Genomic DNA, 12,166 nt, shown 5'->3' with positions numbered 1-12,166 from the left:
AAAATTACCTCACTGTCAACAACTGGATCATCCCCGACGCCTTTTGAATGACTACATGAGTCCACTTGAGTATTCGAGGGCAACGACAAGATCGACAAGTTCATGTGCTTCAAAATGGCATTGAATTGACTTTGCAATTGTTCTTTCACCTCTTTGCGTATCTCCGCCTTAATTGATTCCTTTTCCTTTTCATTCATACGGTGTGGCGAATTAACACTTGATCTACTTCTTCCTGATCTGATGTATTCTGGACCCATCACCTTTTCCCACCCTAATTGTTTTCCTCCCGATCCAATAACTCGCCCAGGGTGATATGGTTTTCCAAGATCTAAGGTGAAAGGATCGTTGTCTATGCTCTGAGTGAGCTTGCCTTCAACCACTTCTGACGTATGCTCGAGCTGTAACAACACCAAAAAATTCCAGTTCAAAGTTAGGTTGTAGTTTATATGAAAATACATAATACTAAGGTTGTAATATTATCATAAGTACCATAGATTGCTCACAAGTGCATCTGCTACGACTTTAGTATCCGGACGCGAGATGACATACTTGCCGATGCCCTTGTCGATACCATGCATAGCAAACCACCAATCAATTGCACGACATACCAAAGTGGAGACTGTGGACGACATTGGTTTATCAGATGTTGATAGCTTTGATGTGGGGTATAGACCCTCTTTGATCCACTTTGGTCTACTTTTCGCAAATGTCTTACAACCCATATGATGGCTATACAATTTCTTCCCCGCATTGATTCTAGCTTGCTCACTTTTTTCCTACACATTACGAAATGTTAGCATCATTATTTGAATTGAACCATATTTATTTGTCAACTCTAATTGATAGATAGATAACTAAATACAAGTGCAGTAAAACTAGTTGATTTCGCCATAAACTTCTCCCACTCCATCACCGTTATTTGTTGATATACATCGCATGGTTTCTTCTCAGGTTCCTCCTGATCTCCATTAGCTTTCACTTTGTTCTTCGAACTTTTCCGTCTTGTCTTATGGATCCATCTTGTTCTCAAGGAACTTTTGAAGTTTTTGAACCTCTCTTGAACAAATGCGGAAAAAGATTTTCTCTTGGCCGGCTCATCAACAACATTGAACACACTCTGAAACATTATATGAAAACGACCTCGTTAGGCAATGGCAAAATAAAGAAAAATAATAAAACAAAATAAAAAAATGGGACCACAAGCTGTAGCCCAGACAGCTGCCCAGGCCAGTGCAGTAGCCCAGGCAGCTGCCCAGGCCATTGTAGTAGCCCAGGAAGCTGATCATGCCAGCTGCAGCAGCCTAGGCACCTGCCCAGAAGCTGCAACAGCACCCCAGGCAGCTGCCAAGGCCAGCTGTAGAAGCCCAGGCAGCTGCCTAGGGAGCTGAAGCAGAGGCCCAGGAAGCTGCAGCAGCAACCCAGGCAGCTGCATAGGCCAGCTGTAGCAGCCCAAGCTGCTGCCCAAGGAGCTGCAGCAACACCCCAGGCAGGTGCTCAGGCCAGCTGCAGCACCCCAGGCAACTACCCAGGGAGCTGCAGCAGCACCCCAGGCAGCTGCCTAGGCCAACTGCATCAGCCCAGGCAGCTGCAACACCCAAGGCAGCTGCACAGGAAGCTGCAGCAGCACCCTAGGTAACTGCCCAGGCAAGCTGCAGCAGCCCAGGCAGCTGCACAAGGAGCTGCAAAAGCACCCCAGGCAGCTGCCCAAGTAGCTGCAGCAGCCCAGGCAGCTGTCCTGGGTGCTGCTGCAGCCTAGGCAGCTTCATAGGGAGCTGGAGCAGGCCCGGGCAGCGGCATAACCTTGGGACTTGACTTTTTTTTCCTTTTCCGTGCAACATTTGCCACTTCACTTATCATTTACATATACAAAGCTAATCGGAAATAAAATCACTTACCGTTGTATCATCCCAAAACGTCTGAAGCAACCCTTCAAGTACCTCGCCCCAATCAAGTGTAATGGGTATTTTACGAGTAAGTATGCCAATGTGACTAGAATATTGGCGGAGCCATTGGCCAATAGGTTGATCAAACTCATCGCACTCGAGAACCATGGGAACCCCGGGTTTTTTAAAAGCTTTTGTTGCACCCCGTCCCTTTCTTTTCACCGGTGCCTTTACCCCCCCTCCACCAACGGTGGTCTTCAATTGAGTTTGTGTTTGCGTTTGTCCTTGTGAATCAGTTACAAACTCGGTAACAACATTATCCGCAATAGGGGGAGCACATTCAGTTGATCTCTCATATTCGTCAAGCCTACGTAGCAACTCATCGTGAGCTTGGTCTTCTAGTTCACCCAAATCTGTCTCCTTATTGATATCATACGCCTCATCATCAGATTGAGAATTCCCAAGGTCTTCATCATCCATATTGTCATCACAATGAAGGTACTCATCATCACTGCCCATTATATATACACACCTAACATCACAAGCAAACCAAATCATTAGTCATCATTAAAAGACAATCAAATTAATGGTGAGTACCCAAAATAGCCAAACAGTTACCCAACTTCTTTGTTTTGAAAACAAGTTCACATCTAATTCACCTAACAACTTATAAGTGGTATATATAACATGTTTATAAGTACAAAATGCTCACAAGTAATTGTTTTCAAGCTGCAGAAGCTCCTAGGAGCGAAATAAATTCAAAATGGCTCAAATGAGGTTCTAACTTCCCTAGTTCTAAATAGTCATTACATGTCTATATCTAATTCATCTAACAACTCATATTTAGACTATGAAACATGTTTATAAGTACAAAATGCTCACAAGTAATTGTTCTCATGCAAAAACAAGCTTCTAGGAGCAAAATAAGTTCAAAATGGCCTAAATGAGGTTCTTACGTCCCTTATTCTACATAGTCATTAAAAATAACATGTAATTCAAATAAAAACTCATAATTGGTATACATAACATCTTTATAAGTCCAAAATGATCACAAGTAATTGTTTTAATGCAATAACAAGCTTCTAGGAGCGAAATAAGTTCAAAATGGCCCAAATGAGGTTCTTACAATGATTACAAGTTGAAATTGCTTAAAAGTACTTGATTTCATGCCCAAACAAGATTTTAAGAGCGAATTAAGTTCTAAAACGCAAAAATAAAGTACCTCATTCGAGTATTCCCTCGTTGTGGTCACATCGAATATAATTTGCATCACTGTCTACATCATTTGCTATATCAACTCTAGGAGCAGTGAAAGGTGGAGAATCATCAAACGCATCATATTCTTCCTCATCTTCCACATCTCCAACCCCTAAAATCCTTCGTTTGCCAGCTAAGACGATAGACCATTTTGGATCGGTTGGGTCGGTTACATAGAACACTTGCTTAGCTTGTGACGCAAGGATGAGTGGTTCCAAACTATCCTGCAAATGGCCAAGGTCTACAAGAGTGAAGTCGTCATGTCTTACGTTGCGCCTATTATTATCAATCCATTTACACTTGAAAAGACCTACCTTGAACTCACGGTAATCCAATTCCCATATTTTTTTAATTCGACCGTAGTAGGATAATAGTGCGTCAACTGGTGATGTATCCTTTGCACTTGCAAACTCTCTTGATGAAGCCACTAGAGTCACACCACTATTTTGACTCGATAAGGAATTCTGATCCCGACGCTCAGTCCAAAATGTATACCCATTTATGTCATATCCCTCAAATGAATGAACATCTTCCTTTGGACCATAAGCTAACCACTTTATTGTATCAGAGACACTGTCATCCAATTGACGCATCACTCGATCATGGAACCACGTCACAAATATCTTATTATGCAACTGCATTAGTGCCCTTTCCCCTTTTGATGGAAATTCAACTCGCAAGCTTTCCATGCGCTCTTCTAAATATGGGTGAACCTCCGCAACATGATGAAGCACAAATAGCTGAGCTTGCAAGAATTGTTCTCGAGTGGGTGAGATCTGTTTCGACCCGATTGTGCCATGACCATCAAGTCTCCCTTCATGTCAGGAAGTGGGAAGCCCAATATGTTTGGCAATGGCAATATGCTCTGCAACAAAATTACCAATCTCCTCAGCAATAACCCCCTGAATCATACTACCTTCCGGATGGGCTGGATTTCTAACTTTATCTTGCAATGTACCCATGTGTCTTTCAAAAGGGTAGCACCATCTCATAAAGACTGGACCGCACAACTTAATCTCACGAACCAAATGAAAAATCAAATGCACCATTATGTTAAAAAGTGACGGCGGGAAATACATCTCAAATTTGCACAAAGTAACAACAACATTCGCCTGGAGAGCAACAAGTGTAAAAGGATCAAGCACTTTGCTGCATATAGTATTGAAAAACGAACAAAGACAAGTAATAGCTTCTCTAACGTGCTTCAGTAAATACCACGAATTGCAATGGGTAGAAATACTTGCATCATCATGTGACAATCATGGGATTTCATACTGGTCAACATCAATTCTCCATTTAAGGAAACGAATCTTTTCATGTTTGACGAGAACCCAGATGGAAGCTTGATGTCATACAAACAAGCATAGAACTTTCGTTTTTCTTCCTTTGACAATGTGTAGCATGCTGGAGGTAAATAAACCTTTTCCTTCATTCCGGGTCTATCATCTGTCTTCTTTGATACACCCGTGGCCTTTCCCTTGCGCTTCCCCTTACGTGTTTTGCCAGCATCTTCGCTTCCCTTTTCCTTTTCCTTTGCCTTCCCTGCCTTTGGCTTAACCCACAATTCCGGACGAACCCCCCACACTTCCAAATCTAATCGCGCACCCTTTCCATCCTTTGTTTTGCCTGGAATGTTCATAATTGTCCCAACAATTACATCACAAACATTCTTCTCTATATGCATCACATCGAGACAATGTCTGACATCATGTTCTTTCCAGTACTCAAGCTTCCAAAAGATTGATTCCTTTTTAAAGAGAGCATGTGGATCAACAGGTTTTGATGTTTTACCAAACACAGTTGGTATACCCTTCACTCGAGCATAAACCTCCTGTCCACTTAATGGCCTAGGAGCAGCATCCTCTTCTACTCTCCCATTGAAGGCTTTTTTCTGCCTACGATATGGGTGATCTCGCCTAAGAAATCTTTGGGTCCTCACGTACACATCTCTGCCGTAGTAATCAAGGTACACATTCGGTGTGTCATCGACACAAATGGGACATGCTTTGTGCCCTTTGTTCTTGTACGCGGACATGTTTCCATATGCTGGAAAATCATTAATGGTCCACAACAAGGCTGCACGCAATAGGAACATCTCGTTCTTATGGGCATCATAAACGGAAACTCCTTCATCCCACATCTTTCTCAAATCATCAACAAGGGGCTCAAGGTAAACATCAATGTCATTTCCAGGTTGCCTTGGCCCCGATATCAAAAGTGAAAGCATTACGTATTTGCGTTTCATGCACAACCATGGAGGCAAGTTGTAGATTACTAAAAGAACCGGCCATGTGCTATGTTTGGTAAGAGTGCCAAATGGATTCATACCGTCCGTGCACAACCCAAGCCTTAAATTTCTTACTTCATCACCAAATGCCCTAAACTTCATATCAATGTTCTTCCATTGTGGAGAGTCGGCCGGATGCTTCAACAAACCATTTTTCTTTCTTCCCTCTACATGCCATCTCAGGTTCTTAGCGTCTTTTGGAATTGAAAATAGACGCTTAAACCTTGGAATAATGGGAAGATACCACAACACCTTAGCAAGAGGTCCCTTCATCCCAGCATTGCAGCTTGTTCGCTTGTAACGCGACTTACCGCAACGTGGACACTCTTCCAACTCTTCATATTCATTTCGATACAGAACACAATCATTAGGACATGCATGAATCTTTTTATACTCCAAACCAAATGGACACATGAGTTTCTTTACATAATAGTAGGAATTAGGAAGTTCATTCCCTTCTGGCAACATGTCATATAACGCAGTCAACAAAGAAGTGAAACTAGTGTCACTCCAGTTATGCTTTGACTTAATGTTAAAAAGTGTTAGCACGACCGAGAGTTTTGTGTATTTTTTGGACTCGGGATACAAAGGCTTTTTGGCAGCCTTTGATAAGGACTCAAATACATCAGATCGGTCCCCAAAGTCACCTTCAACATCATGCATCATCTCATCTAAGTGATCAACGCCACCATCCTCGATCTCATCCCTCCCCTCATCCCCATCTCCACCATCATCAGTCCCATATTCCTCTTCCACACAAATCTCGGCACTCTTATCATGCGTATCATTTCCAACAACATTCTCTCTATAAGACCCTTTTCACCGTGCCAAACCCACACATGATATTGAGGCCTAAACCCATGACATTGTACATGAACCATGATAGTATCAACACTATCGACCAATGTGACATTATTACAATTCACACAAGGGCAATAAAGGGCATTGACACCCGTTCTGAGCTGATATTGTGAAGCAGTCTTGCAAAACTCTTGAACACCATTAAAGAATTCCAATGAATCACGTCTACCATACATCCAACCGCGATCCATCGACGTTTTAAACTGCCTTTAAGCATACTAATACATATATGATTAAGCATACCAACACATTTATGATGTCAATCAGAGTACAATCCATATATATCATTTATATTGCGTAAAAATGAATGCTCCAAAAAGGTCCTTATCACTCCAACCTAACCCATCCTTGAACGTTTAATCTCACTAGTGAATGTATGTCAACTTTCCAATTTTAGGGAAAATCCGGCAGCATTTCCCCCCAATTCTCCAAGTAAACTATGTAGGTAATAACTTACCTACATATGCACCCAGAGAACAAGGTGGGAAAATGATAAGCCAGGATATTCCTTAAAATCAAAAAAGAGACATACATTCACTACCTAAGTGAGATCAAACGTCCAAGAATAGTCCCAACCGGGGACTATTCAAGACTTTCTCCTAATAAGAAAGACTCGAACGGGTATCTAGGCATATGATGATGCAAGCATTCAATAATTTGCATTTATTTGACATTCAACAATACACAAGTTCATTCATTTATATAGTGCTAATTAGAGTACCTACAAGAAAACTAATGTTACTTTAAAATCCATACATTCATTCATAACAATCCATTCACAAATTATATTTTACTAACCAATTTTAACAAACTAACTAGTTAACTAACAAGTAATATATTCAATAAAATTACTTTAAAGCTACTTTAATTCACACAACATATAAATATGTAACATGTAAACAATTAAACAAAAAATTAACAATATGAAATAAACAAACAATTAATTAAACAATTAAGTAAAAATTGTGTTAACTAAATTTGAAACCCTAACTTTTAAGTTTGGAATAAACAAACAATTATTTCAAATGAAAGTAAAATTGAGCAACAACTCACCCTAATTTGAGAGTGAGAAAGAGAAGGAATGTGGAGTGAGAGAGGGAGGTGTAGTGGTGGTACTAGGTACTTATGGCAAGGAGGAGAGGTGAACACCAACAGCAAACCCGAGCAACAACACCACGAACGCCACCAGCTTCCGGCTGCAGCAACCCACCTACATGCAGCAACACCACAACAACAACCACAACAACACGACCAGCTCCACCACTGCACAACACCCCCGCAACCACCTATGAGCACCAGCAACCCCGCAGCAACAACCACGACCAGCAGCAACACCCACGAACAGAGGAGTGGTGGTGGTGGAGTCTCGAAAAAGGAGAAGGTCTGAAATGAGAGGGGAACGAAAATATGAGAGGAGTGGAGGGAAATGTGAATTTGGAATGAAAAATGAGAGGAGGGAGATCGAAAAACAGAGAGCTGGTTTTGTGTTGGGCGGCAAATTTTTTTTTAAAAGGAAGCGGTTTGAACCGCTTCCCTTTTGATTTATGGAAGCGGTTCGGTTCAAATCGCTTCCCTTTGCAAATCTTTGTTTTTTTTTTGTAGTGTTTTTGTGGGTTTTTGGAAGCGGAATTGAAAAACCGCTTCTAATTTAGGGCTTCCAAATTGGTTTTTTCTACTAGTGATTAAATCGGTTCTTTCATCTTTGTTTAGTGTGAGTCCGATTTTAACTTCTCTTTTAATGGTTAGATCTTTTGAGATATCGAGCGTTTCAGTGTCCTCAATTATTGGTGTCTTATTTTCAAGTGTTTCCATTGCTTTAATAATTTCTTTGTCATTTTCATCATTAGTTAAGCAATACTCGTCATCTTGAGAAAAACACGAGGAATAAAGGGAAGAAGACATATTATTAAACTCAGAAATCATTACATTGAATAAAGAAATGTCCGTTGGGACTTGATTGCTAACTATCCTAGGAGTAGATGCTGAAATAGAAGAGTTAGAGGGAGGTGCTACAACTAGAGACTTAGAGGACTCGATAGGGGAAGACTCTGACTCAGACTCTGACTCAGACGATTCTTTGAACATTGGCCCTTGTCCTGTAGTTATTGAGATCTTCTTTTCGCTTGCAGTAGTCACCTTCACTATCTTGCGCCATCCTCGCACTAAATCCTCTGCTGGAATGATGAGCTTGGACGGATCAAAGTTCTCGCTTTGTAGGACTGTTTGAATGAGTGAGGAGTTATCCTCTATATATCTTGGCTCATTCTTTTCTCGCCCAAAGAGAAGTCCCATGACATTAAAGTCAAAGCATGGGGGTGCTTTTTCTTTATGGATAGGAGTTGGGATCTCATCTAGAAAGCAACAATCTAGAAATATTTCGAACCCAGGTTGTCTCGGGTTCGCTTTAGATCTTCGAGAGTCGGTTCGAAACCAAGTCCGAAAGTATCTAATTTAGGGAGGCCAGGTAGTCCCATCTGTTTTGCTATCCCTTTTTTCTTTCCTAGAGTCATTCCAGGGAAGTGTCCTTGTTTTCTCAAGATAGCATTGGTTATCATGTTGGAGTGGAGGTCATAGCGAAGAGGGGTCCTTTCATCTTCCTCGATTAAGGATACCTCTTCATTAAAGCCCCACAGATCTTCGTCATTCTCATCGTGCTCCACATTGATTAATGGATTTTCTACTTTTTGATCCTCATGAGTGAAGCATTGATTATAATTGGTACTCCTCCAACTATGGCTTTCACTTGTTGGTGAAGAGATGAAGGGATGGCCTTTAGGTCATGAAGCAAGGGCGTCCCAACAGTAAGTTGAACGAGGCCTTAATATCTACCACTTGGAATGTGGTGGCATGTTCAATTACTCCCGCCGTTATGTTCATAGTAATTGTGCCTAATGCTTGGCGACGTGAGTTATCGTAGGCTCTTATTCCTTGTGTTGATGGAGATAAATCTTCATCTCTTATCCCTAACATCCTCGCTTTTCTAAGTGGGAAAACGTTAATTGCCGATCCATTATCTACAAGAGTCATAGGGACGTTCATTCTCTTGCAAATTACTGCGAGGTTGAGAGCTTTGTTGTGCTTGTCACCTTCTGGCGGTAGATCTTTGTCGGAAAAAGTGATCAAATTAATAGGACTTGAGAGATCACTCGTGAGGAAGTTAGCCAACCCCTTAGGAGTGGTGTCCGAATCTATCCCTACTTTAGCTAAGGCATCCATGACCGCAACTCTATGCTCTCGGGATGTAGCTAGAAGTTTCCATATGTTCATTTCAACCTTAGTCTTTTTTAATTGTTTGACAACATCGTTGTCTTCTATGATTGGTATGGGAACTTGTTGAGTAGCGGGAATAGGTTGTATAGTAATGGGAGGTTGCATTCTCCCGAATCTTGTGAGGACATCTATAGGTGAATCCTCTTCATCCCAAATGCCACCTACTTGATATATTGTCGAAAGTGGAGTTTCTTCGATGTCCTTGAGGTAGACATCCTGGTCATCACTATCCCAAACCCCATTAATGGTAGCATCTTGTTCTTGTGGGATTTGAACTAGTTTCTTGTTATCAATCAATCTTTGGACCAAGTCTTTGAACTTGAAACAATTTTCTATAGTATGTCCTCCCGATTGATGATATGGACAGTAGTACTTATTTGTCCTTTTTAGTGATTCAAATGGTCTCGGTTTGAGAGGTTGAATTTTACCATTCTCGGAGAGCATTTTGAACATATTTGCATAAGAAGTTCCAATTGGAGTGTATGGTCTATTGCTCTTTTTGGGTATGTCAATTACTTGGAGGGAGAACGATTTCTTCTCTTTAGGTAGAGGTCTACTTTTGAGTAGTTTGTTTCGTTCTTTTATAACCTCCATGGCCTCGCGTAATAATTCTCTTGCTTCCAACACAACCTGAATAAGGATTACACACTTCTTGTTTGGTCGCAGGTTCTTATCCACAAGGAAAATGATCCTCGGCATCCTCAAAGACTTCCTCCTCTTCTTCAATGGCTTCGACAGGTTTAATTAGATTCGAGGGGTCAACCTGATTTTCCTCATCGGAAATAACCAAGGAATCCGACAGTGGTGCATTATTGATACTTGGCTTCTTGCTTGCAGGGGGAAATGGATGTTTTTTGTTATCAATTAAATCTTGGATTGCTTCGTTTAGCTTCCAACAATTTTCTGTGAGATGGCCCCTACCCTGATAATACTTGCAATGTGCATTGGGGTTCCAGCTAGCCGTTCTCTTTTCGACATGTGGGTCCCCAAACGGTCCAATGGGAGTTATAAGACCTTTTGTATGTAAGCGATCGAATGCGGTGTCATAAATCATACCAATAGGAGTAAAGTTCCTCCTAAATGGTTTCTTTTGTCCTTGATTATTCATAGCGAGGACTTCATTCAAATTAAAGGTGCTAACATTATTTGAGTGGGTGGTTTTGGAAGAAGAAGGATTGTCGTTCTTCTTGCCTTTCCAACCACTATTAGAGTTACTATTGTTAGCAGCTTTTTGTTTAGCTAGGTCATCTTCAATATTGATACTAATGTCATAGACGGCCTTGAAAGTGTGCAAGTTATTTTGGTATTTGAGATGCTTAGAATATTTTTCTTGGAGGTTCTTGATGAACATCCTCACAGACTCTTTCTCACTAGGCACCTCAACCATCTTTGCAGAAGTTTCCCTCCATTTATTAAAGAAGGAAGTAAAGCCTTCGTTCTCTTTCTGCTTAAGTATTTCAAGTTCCCTATGATCAGTTTCAACTTGAACATTGCATTTATATCTATCAATGAAAGCGTTTACAATTGACTCCCAACTAGAGGTTTTCTCTTTATCAAGAGAAAAGTACCATTGCTGACAAACAGTTTCGAAAGATAGAGAAAACACAGAATGAAAAGCTTTCTTATCTATTCCCTTCATATTCATTACAATTTCAAAGGCTCTTAAATGAAATAATGGTTATCCATTGCCTTGAATTTCGGGATGTCGTTGGCATTGAACTTCTGTAGAAGAAGATCCTTGTCCACCGAGACCCTTTGTGAGCTAATGCCCTGGAATCTATAGTCATTGGATAATCTGCTCAAACTTTCTTGGATGAGCTCCATTTGCTGTTGTCTCACAGGGTCATTGATTTGAAGAGTCAGATTCTTCAACATTTCAGCCATGTTAGCCACTTGTCCCTTGAGTTCGTTGACTTCTTCCTGACTTGCCATTATCTTCTTAGCTTTCCTTTTTCGACCGCGGCTTATCAAAAAGTGAGACTTGAACGAAAGTGTTGTCCTTGATTAAACGCCCTTCCTTTCTTGACCACGCGCTGTAGATTAAACCATATTTGTTTTAATGACTTGACTCAAGTTGACTTTGATTTTATGGTTTAAAAAAAGCAAAATTAGGGTGCATATTTTTGGGAATGGGTTCAAACAAGTGGTTTAATTGGAGGATTAATATCCGACTTACCCCCCTAAAAAAAATGACGGAAAACACACATTCAAGATTCTCTAGACATGGTCAAGGTGTGACATACATATTAAGTGTGTGCTTTATAAGTGAGTGCAAGTGACATGCTTTGACTCTTGTGTATGACCATGGGACTAAGTGCCTAGACTCAATTAAGGACTTAAATATGGCTAAAGCCATTAACAAATTGGTTAAACTGATTAGCAGACTGTTTAATTAGACTCGTCGTGATGACTCGAGTAAGAATCTAGACTGTCGCCGGAAAAGTAGGTCGTTATCTAATCTTCCCTAGAGCCAAACAAATTTATAATCACTTAACAAACCTAAATAGGAGTATAGAGGTAAGTCAAGGGTCGAACCACTAGGAACGGTTATGTTCAAGTATTTCTAATCTATGCCTAAGCTAGGTCGAAGTCAAGGGTAAAGAGGTAA

This window comes from Chenopodium album, chromosome 14 (assembly GCF_948465745.1).
Source record: "Chenopodium album chromosome 14, dcCheAlbu1.1, whole genome shotgun sequence".
Lineage (NCBI taxonomy): Eukaryota > Viridiplantae > Streptophyta > Magnoliopsida > Caryophyllales > Amaranthaceae > Chenopodium > Chenopodium album.
This window is presented reverse-complemented; position numbering follows the sequence as displayed.